Raw genomic sequence first — 21,653 nt, 5'->3', positions numbered from 1 at the left:
ATCTAGCTTATTTCAAGACAATAGCAACACAGAGTATTAGTAGTTGATCATCTAGAATTGTAGTAAGTTCTGCTAGCCACAGAAAAATTGGTGTGTAAAATATAAGCTGGGAGAAAGTTCTAGTTTCTGCCACATAGTGAATGGGTTAACAGGAACCTATCTCCCACTACATACATATAGAAAAGCTAGATAAATTATAACAAAAAATATATGCAAATATCATCGCAAGGAAAGAAATGGCCAGGCCGATATTCCACAGGTTAGGAGAGAAAGCAAAGCCAGAGTGACAGAGAGGAAGTATGTCTGATGGTTAGGGACACAGACTCTGAGCCAGAAAACTTGGGTGCAAATCCTGATTGCCGCTTACTGGTTCACTCTGATATCAACAGCAAGAACAAATCAAACTTTCAATGATTTACTGGTCAAAGTAGAAATCATAATGGAAGTTGGAACATACTATATTTAGAAATGAATGCAAATGTAAACACCACATATCAAATAGAGCAGGATGAAACTGAAGTGATATGCAGGCAGAAATTTCTAATCTATGCATTAGAAACGAAGATTAACAGTTAATAATTTAAGGATCGAAGTCAAAAAATAACAGCAAAACTCTGGAGAAAAGAAAAAAAGTAATAATAAAAATAAGAACAAAAATTAGTGAAATAGAAGCAAAGAAACAAGAGAAGATCAACAAAGCTCAAAGTGAGTGCATTAAAATATGGATAAAATATACACATGTATGACAAGATTGAGCTGTAAAGAAGAAAATAAGAATATTAGGAATATAATGAACATTACAAGGGATAATGGGGAAATGTTTTACTATTATGAGTATATACTAAAACATTCTATGCCAACACATTTGGAATTTGGAAGAAATCAATATTTTTCTTAAAAAATATTAAAACATATGTTACCACACGTGATTCAGGATAATATAGAAAATCTAATGGTCTCATAACCCTTTAAAAAAATCAAACTAGTATTCAAAGCAGCACCTATTCCTCCTCCTGCAAAATGTATGCACAAAAGTACACACATTAACTACCACAGCAAGCAAAAGAAACACCAGCCCCAGACAGTAAGCCAAGTTACAGCAGATGTTCAAGGAATAAGCAATTCAAGTTTGATACAAACTCTTCAAAAAAATAAAGCAAGTGAGAGAGTTTTTTCCATCTCCTTTTATGGCGCCATTATGTCTTTGGAATATTGACAGTATAAAAAGAGAAATTATAGAGCAATCTTACTATGGAATAAGATTCAAATGCCTAAATAAATTTTGACCAACCTTAATTTTGGATGATATAAAGTAAATAAAACACATCAAGATCAGATAGGGTGTATTCTGAGATGCAAGAATGGTTTAACATTAGGAAACCTACAAAAGTAAATCAACACATGTCGACATGCCTTTGGCTTCAAGTAAGAAAGAAGCCTACAAAAAAGTAGCAAGTATTATTCCACAAAACAAGAGGCCCAGAGGTTGGGCAGTTTCAGGATTAATTCTGGAGCACCATTGTGTTATCAAGAAACCAGGTTCCACTCATCTTTTCTCTCTGCAGTGTTCAATGTGTAGATGATTCTCTGCATAGTTGCAAGATGGTAGTGGAAATACTAAAAATATTCACAGAAAGGATGAGTCCCTGCCCTACCCTTTTGCCAGTTCCCCAAGCAGAATACACTTTATGTGTCATTGGCTACAGTCACGTCACTCCACCATGTTTAAACCAACCACCGGGAGAGTTAATAGAATTACTATAGCTTGTTTAGACTAATCAAAATTCACTGTAGGAGCTGGGGAGCCATCCAGACCATGAACTACATAAGCCCCCTATACCTGAACAAAATCAATTTTCTTTTAGTAAGGTAGACCTGGAATAATAGCTTGGGTATAGCCTGCAGTGTTGACACATAAAGAGGAAAATATGAAATCAAATTAGTAGTTATAGCAAAAATGGTGAATGAAATTCAACACTAAGTCCTGAGTAAAAGGAACAACAGTGAAAACCACTTTTAAAAATGGAAAGGGGGTGCTTCCCTGGTGGCGCAGTGGTTGAGAGTCCGCCTGCCGATGCAGGGGACACGGGTTTGTGCCCCGGTCCGGGAAGACCCCACATGCCGCGGAGCGGCTGGGCCCGTGAACCATGGCTGCTGAGCCTGCGCCTCCGGAGCATGTGCTCTGCAACGGGAGAGGCCACAACAATGAGAGGCCCGTGTACCGCAAAAAAATAAAAAATAAAAAAAATTGCAGGTCCCTAGGGGATGATGGTGCCTCAGAATAGAAAGAGCCAATCACTGAATCACAAGTGAAAAAAAAAATCTTCCCTCTTATAAGGAATACTACTTTGGTCTGTTTCATGTGTGACATAAAATTTATTGTGTTTAGCTCTTAGATACTTTTGGCATAGATACTTTTGGCTTTACATGCTGCAGTCCAGTATGTCCTGAGTAAAATAAATATATAGTATGTTTGAAATGATTAGTTACAAAGAGGAAAATAAATAAGCCAACCAACTGAAAAGCAGACCAAGCTCAATGGGCATGGGATGCCAAAGTGTAGGGTTGTTGCAGTTTTTTTTTGTTTTTTTGTTTTTTTTTTGGTACACGGGCCTCTCACTGCTGTGGCCTCTCCCATCGCGGAGCACAGGCTCTGGAGGTTCAGGCTCAGCGGCCATGGCTCACGGGCCCAGCCGCTCCGCGGCATGTGGGATCTTCCCGGACTGGGGCATGAACCCGTGTCCCCTGCATCGGCAGGCGGACTCTCAACCACTGCGCCACCAGGGAAGCCCTGTTGCAGTTTTAATAGAGTGGTTAGGCTAGTCTTCATGGAGGAGGTGATATTTCAGTTTTGAAAGAAGTGAGGGAATTATTCAGGTAGACATCTTGAAGAAGAACATTCCACTAATTGCAGCATAATGGCTTTAAGCAGGAGTATACTGGGAATGTTCAAGTCACACCTGGGATTCATTTTGACTGAAATGGTGGTGAAACTGGTGGTAGAGTTTTTATTCTAAGTAAAATCAAAGCCAATGTAGGGCTATGAGCAGAGGAGTGAGATTGATTTGAAAGGATCATTCTGGCTGTTTTGATGAGAACAGCTGTAAGGATATACATAGGGAGACTAGTTGTGAGGCTATCACAATAAACTAGATGAGAGTTGATAAGGATTCAGTCTGTTTTGGTTTCTTTGGCCATGCTGCGCGGCTTGAGGGATCTTAGCTTCCCGAACCAGGAATTGAACCTGTGCCCTTGGCAGTAAAAGTGAAGAGTCCTAACCACTGGACCACCAGGGAATTCCCTATAAGGACTCAGTCTGGACTAATGCTGCAGATAATGATAAATGACAAGGTTTTGCATACATTTTGAGAGCAGGACCAATGGTATTTGCTTACAAATTAGAGTCAGGGTATAGACAAAGAGAAGAGGTGAGGAAACTTGGAGGGTTTTGGCCTGATTAACCAAAGGTGTGAATGCACCATCAAACTGAGGTGGGGGAGTCATTCAAAGATGATGGGGAGGAATTCTTTTATGAAATTGTTAACATTGAGGGGCCTATTAGTTTTATATTAGCGTTGAACCATATGTACTTGCTGATATTCAACTTGTATAACTGTAAAAATGGCAATTTTGTATCATTTGACCTGACACAAGTTGGGAGTTTGGAAGAAAGGTCTGGAAATCATCTGTATAAAGGTAGTATTTCAAGCTATGTGACTAGATTAGATCGCTGTATAGGCCAGGGTTCAATCGGGAACCAAAAACCACATCAATGATCTTAACTAGAGGATGTAACATAAAGACGATGGTAGCCAGGTATTAGAAAACTGAAAAGGCAGCAAGAAGACACAAGTTCAGGAAGCAGTCACCATTCCTTTGCTGGGGAAGCAAAGGGAAGAGGTTGGGATTAATGAAAGGTAAAGTCTTGGAAGAGGGGCCCATGGGACTCAGACCTCTGAGGAAGTGGCATCATTTGCTTAGTGCTTCAGAGAGGACTGATTCCGGCAATATGTGTGTGTGTGGGGGAACCCTACAAACTGGGAAAAATCTCTGCTACTGGAATCAGCTGTCTCTTCCAGGGTGTGTCTGTCTCTCTTCCACTACCATTTAAGTTTCTTCTCCCTCTTCTCATCTTCCAATTTATCTCTTGCCCCCATTGGCAGAACCTAAATGGGACCAGCTGGCAAAGGAGAATGTGGTTTGTAGAACCCCAAGCTCAGTATTACAAAGCCCAGTATAAAAGAATAGCCTGAAGGTGAGAATCAGGAACTAAATAACAAGCACAGTCACCAAAGAGTGAGTGTAGAGAGCACCCCATGCCCTGGGACACTCCATGTGAGAGGTTAGGGAGGATGGGGGCAAAGGAATCATAGAATGATCAATCAATGGGGTAGGAGGAAAACTAAACGTATGTGCATTCTTGATATCCCAGTAAATAAAGTGCTTTCAAGACGAGCTGTTTATCAACTGTGTAAAATGTAAAAGATCAAGTAGGCTGTGAACTAAGAATTAGTTGAATTTGTGATATGTCACTGGTGACCTTAGCCAAAGGTGTTTTAATAGAGTTATGAGGACAATAAAGAGGGAATGGGAATAGCAAAGTTAGATATTTAAGTATATACAACATTTTGGGTTGACTGCAAATGGGAACAGAGAAATGGGGTGATATTTAGGAAGAGTAGTCCAGTGGAAGGATTTCTTTTTTTAATAATGAAAAAACCAGTAGCATGTTTGTATACTAATGGAATGATCCGGTAGAGAAGTAAACATAGATACCATAGAAAAGTAAGGGAATTACTTCTGAAAAAACATGCTTGGGATGGAAAGAAGGGATGGAATCAAGTGCATGAATGGGGGGATTTGCTTTAAGTAGGCATACAGGTAGTTCATCTCTAACAACAGAAGGGATGGTGAGTTCATGAGGACAGATGCTGAAAAACCTGCAGATATAGTGGTGGAATCTGTCGACATTCTTTCCTACTTGCTTAAATGATTGCTTAAATTTTTGATGTTATCAACCAAGAGTGAAGATGGCAGAGAGCATGTGTAATACTGAAGAGCAACAGAGTCCTTGGATGAGGACAGGGCTTTAGATGCTAATTCCTAGAGCCTCAGTTTCTTCATCTGAAAAATACAGTTAAACAATAATGCCTGTGTAAAATAAGAGCTATTAAATCCCCTTGCAAAATTAAAACTACAGTACAGATATCAAATATTATTAATGAATAAATCTATACAAAATATAATCAAAATACTTTCTTAGTAAAAAATAGCCGTGGATATGTATAGCTTGGAATTTTCCAGAAAACACAATAACAAGAAAAATTATTTATCACTTTCCAATAACACACATTTTAAATCAATCTATTATACACACACTCTCTAGGAATATTTTCTAGCAATGTTTGGGTTAAAACTTAAATCATTAAATTGAAAAGACCTTGAAGTCAGAGCTATCTTGTTAAGTTTTCAGTATTAAATGACAGCACCTCACATATAGGAAGAGTGCAGTAAATATTTTGGAGTAATTAATATAGCAATGCTGGTCTGTTAAATACTACTTATGAGAGAGAGGGAGGGAGAAAATTAGAGGAGGAGCAAGAGGTAGATAGAGATAGAGATGGAGAGAGAGAGAGAGAGAGAGAGAGAGAGAGATGGAGAGAGATAGGGATAGAGGTAGAGAGAGAGAGAGATGGGGATAGAGATAGAGATGGAGATAGAGATAGAGATAGAGTGAGAGAGAGACAGAGGAAGAGAGAGAGAATTTATGAGATAAAGCCGCATCCTAGGTAGTATTAACGCTTCTTTTCTGATGTGATGAAATGTATCCTTATGTCCCTGAAATTATTTCTAACTCTAGTAACAAAATACCTGACAACTAAATATATATGAATGTTCTCTCTTCTTTGAGCCATCACTGGATTTAAATTAGATTTAAATTATGGGCACCCAGGCAATCCTGAATAATTACTAATGGGATGAACTAATACTTCAGATTTAATTTTTCTATTTAAAACATCCTCATGGAAAGGACAGATTCTTTGTACAGGTGGGTCTTAAATGAGATGCTGAAGGAGATGGCAGCTGAGATGAATGAACAAACAATAGTCACTGTTCAAGAACTAATCTGGGAGGACAGCATGACCATTTTTATGTTTGGACCATGTTAAGCTCTCTTTTCTGCTAATTGAGCTGTCTGTAAATTACATGCTCAATTTTGAGGCAAAGGGACTTTTCACATTTAGCTCATAATTCTTGCTCTTTTTCTTGTTTGATGTTCCAGACCGTGACTATATCAGATCATCCTTTGGAATGAATAAATTTTCTTTCTGGTGATTTTGAGGATTGAATGAAGGAATTGAAAAAATTATTTGTAAGTCTTCTGACTTATTGCATGGCATTGAAGAAAATAATGTCAAATATCTTTTATTTTTAACAACTTCATTAAAGTATAATTTATATACCATAAAACTCACCCACTTTAAGTGTAGAAGTCAAAGAATTTTAGTAATTTTATAGAGCTGTACAACCATCATTACAATCAATTTTCACAAATACTTATTATCCCAGAAAGACCACAGTTCCATTTGCAGTCAATCCCCATTCCCAGCCCCAACCCCAGGTAACCACTAAATCTACTCTCTTTCTCTATAGATTTGCCTTTTCTAGACATTTCATATAAATGAATGATATACTATGCAGACTACTGTGTCAGGCTTCTTTCACTTAGCATAATGTTTTTGAGATTCGTCCATTCTTTAGAGGTCTTTCCACATATACTTGAGATTCTTTAAAGGTGTCTTCATAAAGACATAATAGCACTTATTGACCAGTCCCTCCCATCAAGAAATTTGCACAAACCTCTTAGATAGCCTCATCCACCAGAGGGCAGACAGCAGAAGCAAGAAGAACTACAATCCTGCAGCCTGTGTAACAAAAACCACATTCACAGAAGGACAGACAAGATAAAACAGCAGAGGGCTGTGTATCGATGAAGGAGCAAGATAAAACCCCAGAAAAACAACTAAATGAAATGGAGATAGGCAATCTTCCAGAAAAAGGATTCAGAAAAATGATAGTGAAGATGATCCAGAACCTCGGAAAAAGAATGGAGGCAAAGATCGAGAAGATGCAAGAAATGTTTAACAAAGATCTAGAAGAATTAAAAAACAAACAAACAGAGATGAACAATACAATAACTGAAATGAAAATACACAAGAAGGAATCAATAGCAGAATAACCAAGGCAGAAGAGTGGATAAGTGACCTGGAAGACAGAATGGTAGAATTCGCTGCTGTGGAACAGAATAAAGAAAAAGGAATGAAAAGAAATGAAGACAGCCTAAGAGACCTCTGGGACCACATTAAACACAACAACATTTGCATTATAGGGGTCTCAGAAGGAGAAGAGAGAGAGAAAGGACCAGAGAAAATATTTGAAGAGATTATAGTTGAAAACTTCCCTAACATGGGAAAGGAAATAGCCACCCAAGTCCAGGAAGTGCAGAGAGTCCCATACAGGAAAAACCCAAGGAGAAACACACCAAGACACATAGTAATCAAAGTGGCAAAAATTAAAGACAAAGAAAAATTATTGAAAGCAGCAAGGGAAAAATGACAAATAACATACAAGGGAACTCTCATAGGGTTAACAGCTGATTTCTCAGCAGAAACTCTACAAGCCAGAAGGGAGTGGCATGATATACTTAAAGTGATGAAAGGGAAGAACCTACAACCAAGATTACTCTACCCAGCAAGGATCTCATTCAGATTCGATGGAGAAATCAAAAGCTTTACAGACAAGCAAAAGCTAAGAGAATTCAGCACCACCAAACCAGCTCTAAAACAAATGCTAAAGGAACTTCTCTAAGTAGAAAACACACAAGAAGAAAAGGACCTACAAAAACAACCCCAGAACAATTAAGAAAATGGTAATAGGAACATACATATTGATAATTACCTTAAACATGAATGGATTAAATGCTCCAACCAAAAGACACAGGCTTGCTGAATGGATATAAAAACAAGACCCATATACATGCTGTCTATAAGAGACCCACTTCAGACCTAGGGACACATACAGACTGAAAGTGAGAGGATGGAAAAAGATATTCCATGCAAATGGAAATGAAAAGAAAGCTGGAGTAGCAATATTCATATCAGATAAAATAGACTTTCAAATAAAGAATGTTACAAGAGACAAGGAAGGACACTACATAATGATCAAGGGATCAATCCAAGAAGAAGATATAACAATTATAAATATATATGCACCCAACATAGGAGCACCTCAATACATAAGGCAACTGCTAACAGCTCTAAAAGAGGAAATCCACAGTAACACAATAATAGTGGGGGACTTTAACACCTCACTTACACCACTGGACAGATCATCCAAACAGAAAATTAATAAGGAAACACAAGCTTTAAATGACACAATAGACCAGATAGATTTAATTGATATTTATAGGACATTCCATCCAAAAACAGCAGATTACACTTTCTTTTCAAGTGCATACGGAACATTCTCCAGGATAGATCACATCTTGGCTCACAAATCAAGCCTCAGTAAATTTAAGAAAATTGAAATCATATCAAGCATCTTTTCTGACCACAATGCTCTGAGATTAGAAATCAATTACAGGGAAAAAACCATAAAAAACACAAACACATGGATGCTAAACAATACGTTACTAAATAACCAGGAGATCACAGAAGAGGAAATCAAAAAATACCTAGAGACAAATGACAATGAAAACACGATGATCCAAAACCTATGGGATGCAGCAAAAGCAGTTCTAAGAGGGAAGTTTATAGTTATACAAGCCTACCTCAAGAATCAAGAAAAATCTCAAATAAACAATCTAACTTTACACCTAAAGGAACTAGAGAAAGAAGAACAAACAAAACCCAAAGTTAGCAGAAGGAAAGGAAACATAAAGATCAGAGCAAAAATAAATGAAATAGAAACAAAGAAAACAATAGCAAAGATCAATAAAATTAAAAGCTGTTTCTTTGAGAAGATAAAAAGAATTGATAAACCATTAGCCAGACTCATCAAGAAAAAGCAAGAGAGGACTCAAATCAATAAAATTAGAAAAGAAAAAGGAGAAGTTGCAACAGAAACCACAGAAATACAAAGCATACTAAGAGACTATTTCAAGCAACTCTATGGAATATAATGGACAACCTGGAAGAAATGAACAAATTCTTAGACAGGTATAACCTTCCAAGACTGAACCAGGAAGAAATAGAAAATATGAACAGACCAATCACAAGTAAGGAAATTGAAACTCTGATTAAAAGTCTTCCAACAAACAAAAGTCCAGGACCAGATGGCTTCACAGGTGAATTCTATCAAATATTTAGAGAAGACCTAACAGCCATCCATCTCAAACTCTTTCAAAAAATTGCAAAGGAAGGAACACTCCCAAACTCATTCTATGAGGCCACCATCACTCTGATACCAAAACCAGACAAAGATACTACAAAAAAAGAAAATTACAGACCAATATCACTGATGAATATAGATGCAAAAATCCTCAACAAAATACTAGCAAACAGAATCCAACAGCACATTAAAGGACCATACACCATGATGAAGTGGGATTTATCCGAAAGATGCAAGGATCCTTCAATATACACGAATAAATCAATGTGATACATTTGATACACTTCTTCATTTTAATAAATTGAAGAATAAAAACCATATGATCATCTCAATAGATCCAGAAAAAGCTTTTGACAAAATTCAACACCCATTTATGATAAAAACTCTCCAGAAAGTGGGCATAGAGGGAACCTATTTCAACATAATAAAGGCCATATATGACAAACCCACAGCAAATATCATTCTCAATGGTGAAAAACTGAAAGCATTTCCTCTAAGATCAGGAACAAGACTAAGATGTCCACTCTCGCCACTATTATTCAACATAGTTTTAGAAGTCCTAGCCACAGCAATCAGAGAAGAAAAATAAATAAAAGGAATACAAATTGGAAAAGAAGTAAAACTGTCACTGTTTGCAGATGACATGATAGTATACATAGAGAATCCTAAAGAGGCCACCAGAAAACTACTAGAGCTAATCAATGAATTAGGTAAAGTTGCAGGACACAAAATTAATGCATAGAAATTTCTTGCATTCCTATATAGTAATGATGAAAAATCTGAAAGAGAAATTAAGAAAACACTCCCATTTACCATTGCAACAAAAAGAATAAAATACCTAGGAATAAACCTACCTAAGGAGACAAAAGACCTATATGCAGAAAACTATAAGACACTGATGAAAGAAATTAAAGGTGATACCAACAGATGGAGAGGTATATCATGTTCTTGGATTGGAAGAATCAATATTGTGAAAATGACTATACTACCCAAAGCAATCTACAGATTCAATGAAATCCCTACCAAATTACCAATGGCATTTTTTACAGAGCTAGAACAAAAAATCTTAAAATTTGAATGGAGACACAAAAGAGCCCGAATAGCCAAAGCAGTCTTGAGGGAAAAAATACAGAGCTGGAGGAATCAGACTCCCTGACTTCAGACTACACTACAAAGCTACAGTAATCAAGACAATATGGTACTGGCACAAAAAGAGAAATATAGATCAATGGAACAGGATAGAAAGCCCAGAAATAAACCCATGCACATATGGTCAACTAATCTATGACAAAGGAGGCAAGGATATACAATGGAGAAAAGACAGTCTCTTCAATAAGTGGTGCTGGAAAAAGTGGACAGCTACATGTAAAAGAATGAAATTAGAACACTCCCTAACACCATACACACAAAAAAACTCAAAATGGATTCGCGACCTAAATGTAAGACCGGGCACTATAAAACTCTTAGAAGAAAACATAGGAAGAACACTCTTTGACATAAATCACAGCAAGATATTTTTTGATCCATCTCCTATAGTAATGGAAATAAAAACAAAAATAAACAAATGGGACCTAATGAAGCTTAAAAGCTTTTGCACAGCAAAGGAAGCCATAAACAAGACGAGAAGACAACCCTCAGAATGGGAGAAAATATTTGCAAATGTAACAGTTGACAAAGGATTAATCTCCAAAATATATAAACAGCTCAATATTAAAAAAACAAACAACCTAATCCAAAAATGGGCAGATCTAAATAGACGTTTCTCCAGAGAAGACATACAGATGGCCAAGAAGCACATGAAAAGCTGTTCAACATCACTAATTATTAGAGAAATTCAAATCAAAACTACAATGAGGTGTCACCTCACACCAGTTAGAATGGGCATCATCAGAAAATCTGCCAACAACAAGTGCTGGAGAGGGTGTGGGGAAAAGGGAACCCTCTTGCACTGTTAGTGGGAATGTAAATTGATACAGCCACTGTGGAGAACAGTATGGAGTTTCCTTAAAGAACTAAAAATAGAATTATGACCAGCAATCCAACTACTGGGCATATACCCAGAGAAAACCATAATTCAAAAAGACACATGCATCCCAATGTTCATTGCAGCACTATTTACAATAGCCAGGTCACGGAAGCAACCTAAATGCCCATCGACAGATGAATGGATAAAGAAGAAGTAGTACATATATATAATGGAATATTACTCAGCCACAAAAAGGAACAAAATTGGGTCATTTGTAGAGATGTGGATGCATCTAGAGACTGTCATACAGAGTGAAGTGAGTCAGGAAGAGAAAAACAAGTATAGTGTAACGTATATATGTGGAACCTAGAAAATGGTACAGATGAACCAGTTTGCAGAGCAGAAATTGAGACACAGAAGTACAGAAAAAACGTATGGGCCCCAAAGGGAGAAAGCAGTGGGGGGCGGGGGTGATAGTGGGATGAATTGGGAGATTGGGATTGACGTGTAAAAACTGATGTGTATAAAATGGATGACTAATAAGAAAAGTAAATATAAACATTAAAAAAAGATTTCATAGCACTTATTTTATTGTGATTCAGTTTCCATTGCAATTCAGTCATCCTCATTGGATTGTGAAGTCGTTGGGGCAGGGACTTTATTTCATTCCTTGCAAACAATCGCAATCTAATTTGCTATATAACTGGCACTCAATTAGTGCTTGTCGAGTTACTGAATGAATGATGGAAAAGTTGATTTTTCACTTCTGCCATTTGCTCCTTGTTGCAGATCATTTGCTTGGGAAGCACATTAGGAGACAGAATTTATTGTGCAGATGTTTATTAGGGAGTATCCTTGGAAGGGAGGAGGAGGAAGTGGGATTAGGCCCAGGGAGAGTTGAGCTGTGATATATACTCCGTGATAACTTTAGCCAAACCTACAGGGAGCTCTGAAGCTGAAATGACCTGTGTCAGGGTTGTCCCATGTTAGGTTGAAATGGCCCAGCCTTTATAATTCCTTTCCATTAGTCAGTCACAGGACCTGGGCCAGCATGTGAAGGGTGTGGCCTGGGCCCAGTGGCTTTCTGCAGGAGCTGACAGGACATCCTTCATTGTAGGGGACCTGAGCTGTGCAACTCTGTGTTTACTGAGTTTCTACAATTTTTTCTTACCCAAATCTTAGTTAAGGCAATGTCATAATCATATTCTTCTAAGTGGTCTAGATTTTCTATTTTTGTTATAAAAGATCACTGTAATATATGTTAAATTCTGCTGTGCTGCTAAAATAGTATTTTTGTGTATAACAAATATTTTTTAAAGCTACATTAAGTCCTTGTCAGAAATGTTCAATAATTTTAGTTTAAAATTAAGAACGAGGCTTAAAAGACAAACGGATTTTCTAATCATTTTAGAAATACCCTAAAATTATTCTGTTTCATCTGTTTTGCTAGATAGTTCTTCCCCTGTCAACATATGTGGGAGAAGTTGTTTTAGATTATTGAAACTCTTGGATGAATAATTTATCAAATTGTCAGCAGCTGTTTTTTCTAACAATAGATTTTAATGCATCAGTCATCTTTCTTAAACTTAAAAAACTTTAAAAAATTTGCCGAAAACATATTCATGGGCCTTTTCCACAACTTATCCTGCAATATCAAATTTGGCAGTGGTCTTTTTAGTCTCTCTAAGTACAGTATCAGCACTAAAAGAATTTTTGTCAATATTTAATATTTTATTTTCAAAAAATAAAATTTCCATTTGCTGGCAGCCTCCTGACCCTTTGGCTCCCTTTTCAGCATTCGCCACTATTAGCTGTAAAGTACTTGTAAGCCAAGAAGGGTTGGGCCCCTTTGTTTGGATTCACATTGTGTGTCATCTGGGGATTACTGGAGGATCTCTTGTTGCTGCTGCTGTTCTCATTCAAAGGACTAATAGTAACGATAGAGTGCTTTCCACATCCTGGTCCTTTACTAGGTATTTTCCAGGAGGTGTAGTTAACCAACAAAGAGAAATTTTCTTCTCCTTGGTGCTATCTCAATGGCGATGCCAGCCATTTCCTATTTTTCCAAAAGCTCCATAAATTCTACCAACTTGAGGGACTTGTATATCTAGGAAGTTTCATGTGCATTATCTTATATTAATCCTCAAGTCAGCTTTATAAAGACAAGTACTTCAGTTACTCTTTCGATAAGAAAAACATGAGGTTCACAGAAAGGTCAAGTGATTTATCGAGGGTCCTACAATAAAGAAAGAGCAGCCCTCATACACTAAATCTGAGGCCAACTCTCTAGTTATCATGTTAACAAAATTCGAGTTGAGGCAGTCGAGTTCCATTTAAGAAACGTATAAGTAGTGTACTTGTCACAAGCAGAGTGTACACGGAAGAACTAGCACTGGCTAATCCATTGACTGACTTTGAATTGTAATTTAGAGGGTTGTAACGATTATAAAAATAAATAAGTGCATTTTATTACTTAACTCAGTCCTCAATTCCCGTAAGATCAATTCTCTTGTAAAACGCTATGATAGGGAGTTATACTTAAATAAGATGGACTGAATGCATACCTTTTTTCCCCTCTGAAAAGTCCACTACAAAGAGAGTAAAGAAACTAAAGGTATTAACTGCACTGGCCAAAAAGACTGGGATGGCATCCAGATCTGCTGTATCCATTACAGGTTCTATTACATCTGCTGGGTCATACAGTGCAAATGCCTGGGCAGCTTGCACGATAGTGTGGACCTGTCATAAAACTTACCTTACTCTGGGCCCCACTGAAACATTCTAAACTAGCCACCTTACAGAGTACTTGGTAAATGATTTGCTTCTTATTCAATATATATGAGTGTATGTTGCTTCCAGAATTCAAACAGTCCTTTAGACGTTGTGCCTCCTTCTTAGTGGAAGAAGATACTAGATGCAATAACTTGGCATCTAGTACCCAACTTTGGAGGATGTATCTCAACTTGCCTCAGACCTCTCAAGCCCCAGAAGTTTCACTGAGTTGGCGGACTGCTTAAATGTTGTTGGATTTATTTCCGACTCTCTGGTTTGCATGTATTTTGCCAGGATATTTGTACTTCCTCCTCGGCACATTCAATCAGCATGCTATCATCAATATGATGAATTAGCATCATCTCTTGTGCAATGTAAGATGAAAAAGTGTCTCTGGACTGGATTATAGCATAGAGCTATAGGTTTGATGTATCCCTGGAGTAGTACAGTGAACGGGTATTACTGTCTTGCAAACTACTTGTTGTAGTATATATTAATATAGAGGAGAAAAGCACTCATTAGACCAATAGCTGCATACTTGGGAATAGAGACTGGGTTGATTTGCTCCAGCAAAGAAACTACATCTGGAATATCATATTCAGTTTAAGTTTGCCATCTGATTAATTTTTTTTTTAATTGGTTGGGTCTTTGGCTACTCTTTGTTGTGGTGCGCATGTTTCTCATTGCGGTGGCTTCTCTTGTTGTGGAGCATGGGCTCTAGGTGCACATGCTTCAGTAGTTGTGGCATGTGGGCTCAGCAGTTGTGGCTCACAGGCTCTAGAGCGCAGGCTCAGTAGTTGTGGTGCATGGGCTTAGTTGCTCCACGGCATGTGGGATCTTCCGGGACCAGAGATTGAACCCGTGTCCCCTGCACTGGCAGGCAGATTCTTAACCACTGCACTACCAGGGAAGTCCTGATTAAATTTTCAATAATCCACTTCATTCCTCTTACACATAGGCTAACTAGGATAATTGAATGGGGATGTGGTTGGGATCTCTGCATTCTTCCAGAAAGGCAGTTTTGATTTTGATTTACTATTTTGACAGGCAAAGGCAGTTCTAGAGGCTTCCACTTGGCTTTTCCTACTACAATAGCCCTCACTTTTTTTGTCAGGAAAACAATATGGGGAATCTGCCAGTTGATGAGTATGTCTTTTGCAATAATGCTTTCCAGGACTAGAAAAATAACCATGCAGTGGGTTTAGCAACCCAAGAGACCTATTTTGAGCTGCATCAAAGGCAAACTCCATCATCACCTGGATTTCATTGGCCCCTACTCTGGACTTTAATGGACCTTAATCTTATTTGACCTTAATCTTATTTGAGTCCCTGGAATTAGCAACAGTTAAGCCTCATAATTAAGCATAGTCTAGTCAGTTAAGTCAGTGTCTAGTAATCTACCCCCACTCCACAATTTTATGAGTATTTTCCTTTATTCAATTTACTGCCCTGTTAAGTTTTTCTGGGTCCCATTGGAGAAGACTAAGAAGAAAATCTATGCAAAGTTTTGGCATTGTATCAGGAGATTTCTTTAAGGGAAACCAGGCTTCCATTCAGAGGACTCTGAGTTAGTGAACTGGGTCATGTCTAGAAACTGGCTACGGCATCTTGATTCTTTTGTGGTGATTCAAGTCAGATTTCTGTTCACAAGGCTAAGAGTTCATCAGTTGTAGAAGTCAAGTAAGACTTCCATGGACTGCCCATATATTTCTGTCCCAAGGACATCACCAATAACTTTGCAAGTCAAACTATTCTGATTACAGCTTCAGTCCTGGTACCCATTACAGGAACCATGCCCACTTTGTCTCTATAGGTTAAGCCCCATCCCCTGGCTCCTGCCATTCTGGAATCCCATCAATCCCATGGAATTCACAAACCTCATTTTTACAGCAACATCTCACTCTTGTTCCTAGCTTAAACATATCATTCACTAGAAAGCTTTTCATGGATTCTGGTGTTCCCCTCACAAATGTATTTCTTAAAACTCTGTGAAGCGGGGTAACTTCTGGAATATCCTGGGACCATGGTTAAAGTTTAAATGAGTAGGTGATGATAATAATATTACTCCAACATTCTTATTTCCCTAAGCTTTTAGATAGCTTCCTAAATCCTTAGATCCTTTCTTCTTGAGTATACCAAGGAATTTTTGGTATTGCAACTTCATTTAACAGAGGCCACTATTGTCTTCAAGAAAACTATTAGAGCCACACCCTGCCAAACTACCTCATTGAATCTAGACTATCTGGATTGTGTACCAAATCAATACATTCAACCCAATCCAATATTTTCAATTTTCCATCATAGTCTATCTTTAGGATCCATTCTTATATCCATTATTCAGGTTTCTTCCAACATAAATTGTAAAAAGCTTAAATTGTTTTCATGTTTATGCAACCTCCAGCTAGCTCATACATTATTCCTGTCGTATTGGAGCTTGCTGGGATATGAATCTGGTTTAAGTCTTGAAACGAGTGGTGGTGAGGGTGAGTCTTAAGGATTATTCCTCTCCCTGCAAGTCAGCTACATTAAGACAGTTTAATATGAGTTTTTAAGACAAGAACGGCTAATGTCCTCAGATAAGAAAGGAAGGGCTGCTCCTCCCATCAAGGGTGGCCTGGTGGGTTTGAGTGTTCAAGGTATATCTTCATATAATCTCATTGTAATTTTCATGTATCTCATTTTAGTTTTCAGAATCTCATCCCTTTCTGATCAAAGCCCTAACCTCAACACAAAAGGCTCCACAAAATTCTGAATTTAATTTGTCCACCAGTAGGATCATATTTTGATTTTGTTTATCAGAAATTGTGGCCCTATAGCTACAGAAGATAAGGAATTTGTTCAGGCAAGTTATAGGATCACGCTGGTTCTTTATCTGAACCATGGCCTGGAAATTTTCAGTACTGAGCTCATCTTTTATTCTTATGCTCCATTTACTGGCTCACTCAGAAGCGATCAACCAACCTCACAGTTTTACACTCTAATTACTACTATAGTATTCTATTAAGTTAGCAATTTCATCTTTTAAGGATGAAAGCCTTCTAATTGGCTTTTCATTCCTGGTGACTAGAGGTGATAGTTTAACAGTCATTTTGCCTCTGCAGATCATATGACTTCCCATTTGCTACAAGACATAGGTCATTGTTACTTTTATTTTAGAATCTAGTCCCATCAGAGAACCACATCCAGATTCTCATCCTTGAGGCTCTATTTCCCTGGAATCAACTCCATTATCAACAACCATATCAGTCAGTGTTCAGGCAAGAAAACAGAAACCTCTCTCTGAATTCTGGATGTAGAATGTTTGTATAGAATCAGGAGGTTGTGGTACTGAAGGAAGAGCTGGAGCAGGTGGGAGAGAGCGATCATCAGTAAAACTGCTACAAAAAGTCAGGGGGCAGGGCTTCCCTGGTGGCACAGTGGTTGAGAGTCCGCCTGCCGATGCAGGGGACACGGGTTCGTGCCCCGGTCCGGGAAGATCCCACATGCCGTGGAGCAGCTGGGCCCGTGAGCCATGGCCGCTGAGCCTGTGCGTCCAGAGCCTGTGCTCTGCAACGGGAGAGGCCACAACAGTGAGAGACCCGTGTACCGCAAAAAAAAAAAAAAAATTCAGGGGGCAGCTGCAGAGAGTGGGAATGTGGCAGTTAAGATATGTCTGAAGCAGTTGAGTGACACCTGACACTTTTTATACACATGGCAGGGACCAGTCTAAAGCTCATGTCTGTACACACATCTGACCATTCCACCTTCCCAGAATAATCAATTCTGGTACATTTCTTACTTTTATTTATTTATTTTTTAAATCTAAGTATAATTAATTTACAATGTTGTGTTCATTTCAGGTGTACAGCAAAGTGATTCAATTATACATATACACATATTCATTCTTTATCAGATTCTTTTCCCTTATAAGTTATTACAATATATTGAGCATAGTTCCCTGTGCTATACAGTAGGTCCTTGTTGGTTATCTATTTTATATACAGTAGTGTGCATATGTTAATCTCAAGCTCCTAATTTATCCCTCCACCCCCCTTTCCTCTTTGGTAACCAGAAGTTTGTTTTCTGTCTGTGGGTCATGTGATGGCAAGCTCTAACCTGGACCACACAGGATATGTGACTTTGGAGAACATAGCTCTTGACCTTAAATGAGAATGGTAGTGGTGGTGTGAGCTGACAGCAGAAAATCCTGTATAATGTCTAAAGACAAACAAACAAAAAATAGCTGGGATATGAAAATGTTATTTGAAAGAGACAGCAGGATGCTGTGTATGATTTCCTTAATAGAGTGCAAAATGGAGGTAGAATGGAATCTGATAAGGTACTGCTGTTCCTCTTATAAGCCTATTAATACCATTTGGTTTTTTAAAGAATGTGCAAATATTACTTTAATTTAAAAAGAAATCTAGGGCAATAGTGTTAAAGGAATATCATTTTTCAGGTAAATTAGAAAATTTTACTGTGTAGATTAAAACATTCCTATGTAGATTTAAAATAATTTTATAACTTTCAAAAGAAATGGAACATTCTGGTTGGTTGCACTACTATATTTGGTCAAACTTGTCATTCTCAGACCTGGAAGAAACATAATGTCCTCTGATGGCCCACATACTAACTTGGTACATATTGCATATCAAGGATGTTAGTTTCTTTTGGTGAAGCCATGGCCAGAGTAAGCAGCTCTTTGGGGTAAAAGTCAGGTGTCAGTTTTACCTCGAACATGATCTTGGCTGGCTGTGCATAGGGCTGGGTAGAGAAGGGTGATTTCTTCTGTCCATGGCAAATTCTGGATCTGCCAGGGCCAACAGTATTTAGATGGAGATTAAGTGCTAAATGCAGCTGTCAGCTGGAGGTTTTGTTGGAAATCACAGCAAGGAGAGCTTGGCTTTGTATGTAAAGGATATAGAAAGAACTGTATGCGAACTTATTTAGATCCTTAAATGATAACTGCCAAAGATTGGAATATCTTTTTCTTAAACATTCTTTTGGAAGAAGGGATGTTTGGAATGGAATTTATTGAGTTTTATCGTTGTTGAAGGTTTGTTCCTACATATTAACCAAAAGCAGTCCATCCTAGAAATTAGAAGTCTTCCAGAGAAGCAGAATTACATAATGCATTAAACATGCACGCTTTGGAAGCAGATTCTTCTGGTTCAGGTCCCTTGTTCTGCCTTTTGCTAGCTAAATTTCTCCTGAATCATTCCATTGGTTTCTCTTTTTTAAAATGAAGTTGATACTCCCTACCTCACCATTTAGGAGGATTCAAAGAACTGATAATGCATATAAATTGCTTAACAAACCTTCCAGTACATAAAATATTAGCTATCATTTTCATGAATAGGTTTAGGTGATTTTTTCAAAATACACCACACAAAAGCATGTTTCTACAATGTGAGGGAGTATGTATGTGTGTACAGTTGAGAACATAGGAAATTTCGAATCATGGCATGACAATATTCAGACTTTTAACTCTTGGTGTTCTTTGAAGGATAGATGATTAGAAATACTGTACAGCTGTTGAAAGGCATACATAAACTTATGTAAATAAAGTCTCTTTATTTCTGCAGAGACGCTAACAATGTAAACAGATGTTGTAGAGTTGCAGCCTAAGAGAGCTGTAAGGGGCAATGGTTTCGGCATCCTTGTGTCCCAAGGCACTGAGAGAAGAATGCTATGCTCATAGAATGCTTCAAACAAATGTTACTCTTATTATTTTCATTAGCATCATTATAGGACAAAACAAAACAAGAGCAAGAATAAATATGAGTTCTCTTAGCCCAAGTTTTTAATTTTACTGATAAGTATATCAGACTTACTCAAGGTCACAAAAGGGGTATTCCCTGAGTCTGTAATGGAAAGGACTCTCTATTTCCAGTTTTTCCCTCTACTCCGTGTTGATGATAACCTACTGTATTAGTTTGTTAGGGATGCCATAATAGAATACCATAGAGTGGGGGGCATAAACAACAGAAATTTATTTTCTCACGGTTCTGGAGGTTGAAAGTCCAAGATCAAGGTGGTGGTAGGGTTGGTTTCTCCTGCAATTTCTAGTTTTGGCTTGTAAATGGTCCCACTGTCTCCTCACATGGTCTTTCCTCAATGCATACACATCCAAGATATCTCTTCCTCTTCCTATAAGACCACTGGTTATATTAGATTAGGGCCTCACCCAATGACCTAGTTTAACCTTAATTATCTCTTTAAAGACCCAAGTATAGTTACATTGGCATTAAGGCTTCAACATATGGATTTGGAAGAGGGGGACATAAATCAGTCCATAATGCCTACCCATGAAAATATTATTTTTCTAATATTGTTCTATGTTCTTCTCCTAAGTTGAAACCTTGCTGGATATGTCTGTGTCCAGATCTATGTTTATAGACGTGTATGTTAAATGTTACACCTAATCATCCCATCCTGGTACTCAGCATTCAGAGATCAGGTCAATCTGCCAAACAGAATAAACAAAAACCACATTTTCAGAACAATTCAACATTTTAATTTCAATTGTAAATTATCAGCAGCTTTGTTATATTTAAGCGAGTAGGAAATGCATTTCAGGTTAAATGGGAAAAGTTGTTATTTATATTTCTTATCAAGGTTTTATCTTGAAACAAGTTTAACAGCAGTGACAAATGCTTCTGTCTAAGTGTTTTCTGCACTCTTAAAGTTTAGTTTTCCAGGTTGAGTCTTTTTTTTCAACTTATTTATTTTATTTATTTGGCTATGTTGGGTCTTAGTTGCGGCAGCTGGGCTCTTCGTTGGGCACGCAGGCTTCTCTCTAGTTGTGGAGCGTGGGCTCCAGAGTGCACAGGCTCGGTAGTTGTGGCAGGTGGGCTTAGTTGCCCTGCGGCATGTGGGATCTTAGTTCCCCGACCAGCGATCAAACCCGCGTCCCCTGCATTGGAAGGCGGCTTCTTAACCACTGGACTACCAGGGAAGTTCCCCCCAGGTAGAGTCTTTATCAGAAAAGAAAAAATCTGGATGGGGAGCATGACCTGCATGCTTCAAGGAAGTATAGCTGTAGATGGAGACAGAGGTTACAGAGATAGAGATGGAGGTGGAGGTAAGGTTAGAGATAGGGATGGAGATGGACATGGGTATTTCATAGATGTTTCTGTGTAGGGTTACACATTTTGTTGTTCGAGAAAACATTTTATTCCTATCCGTGAACCTATATGAAGGCAAAGCCATCTCTTTTCACAAACTTATGTCCCCAGTGTAAGACAACCAATTTACAGAGCCTACTGAGGGCACAGAAGTTTCAGACTCACTTAGAAGGAAATACATGTAAATGGTTGAACTGCTGGGAACCACTTTTTTGCATGAAAGAACACAGCAAGTATTTTCCATAAATGTAATAATTATTTTATATTATAGTTGAAAAGCATAGTGTTTTGATGACTCGATCAGAGCTGACACTTGGGGGCAGATGTGCCCAGGAACCAGACTGGGGCCCTGTCTCTACAGGTAGGCAGAGCTGCTTCTCCTACGATGCTTGGCTCCATTTTGTAGAACAGGAACCTGA

This window comes from Stenella coeruleoalba (genome assembly GCF_951394435.1).
Source record: "Stenella coeruleoalba genome assembly, chromosome: 6".
In the NCBI taxonomy this organism is placed as follows: domain Eukaryota; kingdom Metazoa; phylum Chordata; class Mammalia; order Artiodactyla; family Delphinidae; genus Stenella; species Stenella coeruleoalba.
Note: the sequence above shows the minus strand (reverse complement) of the source record.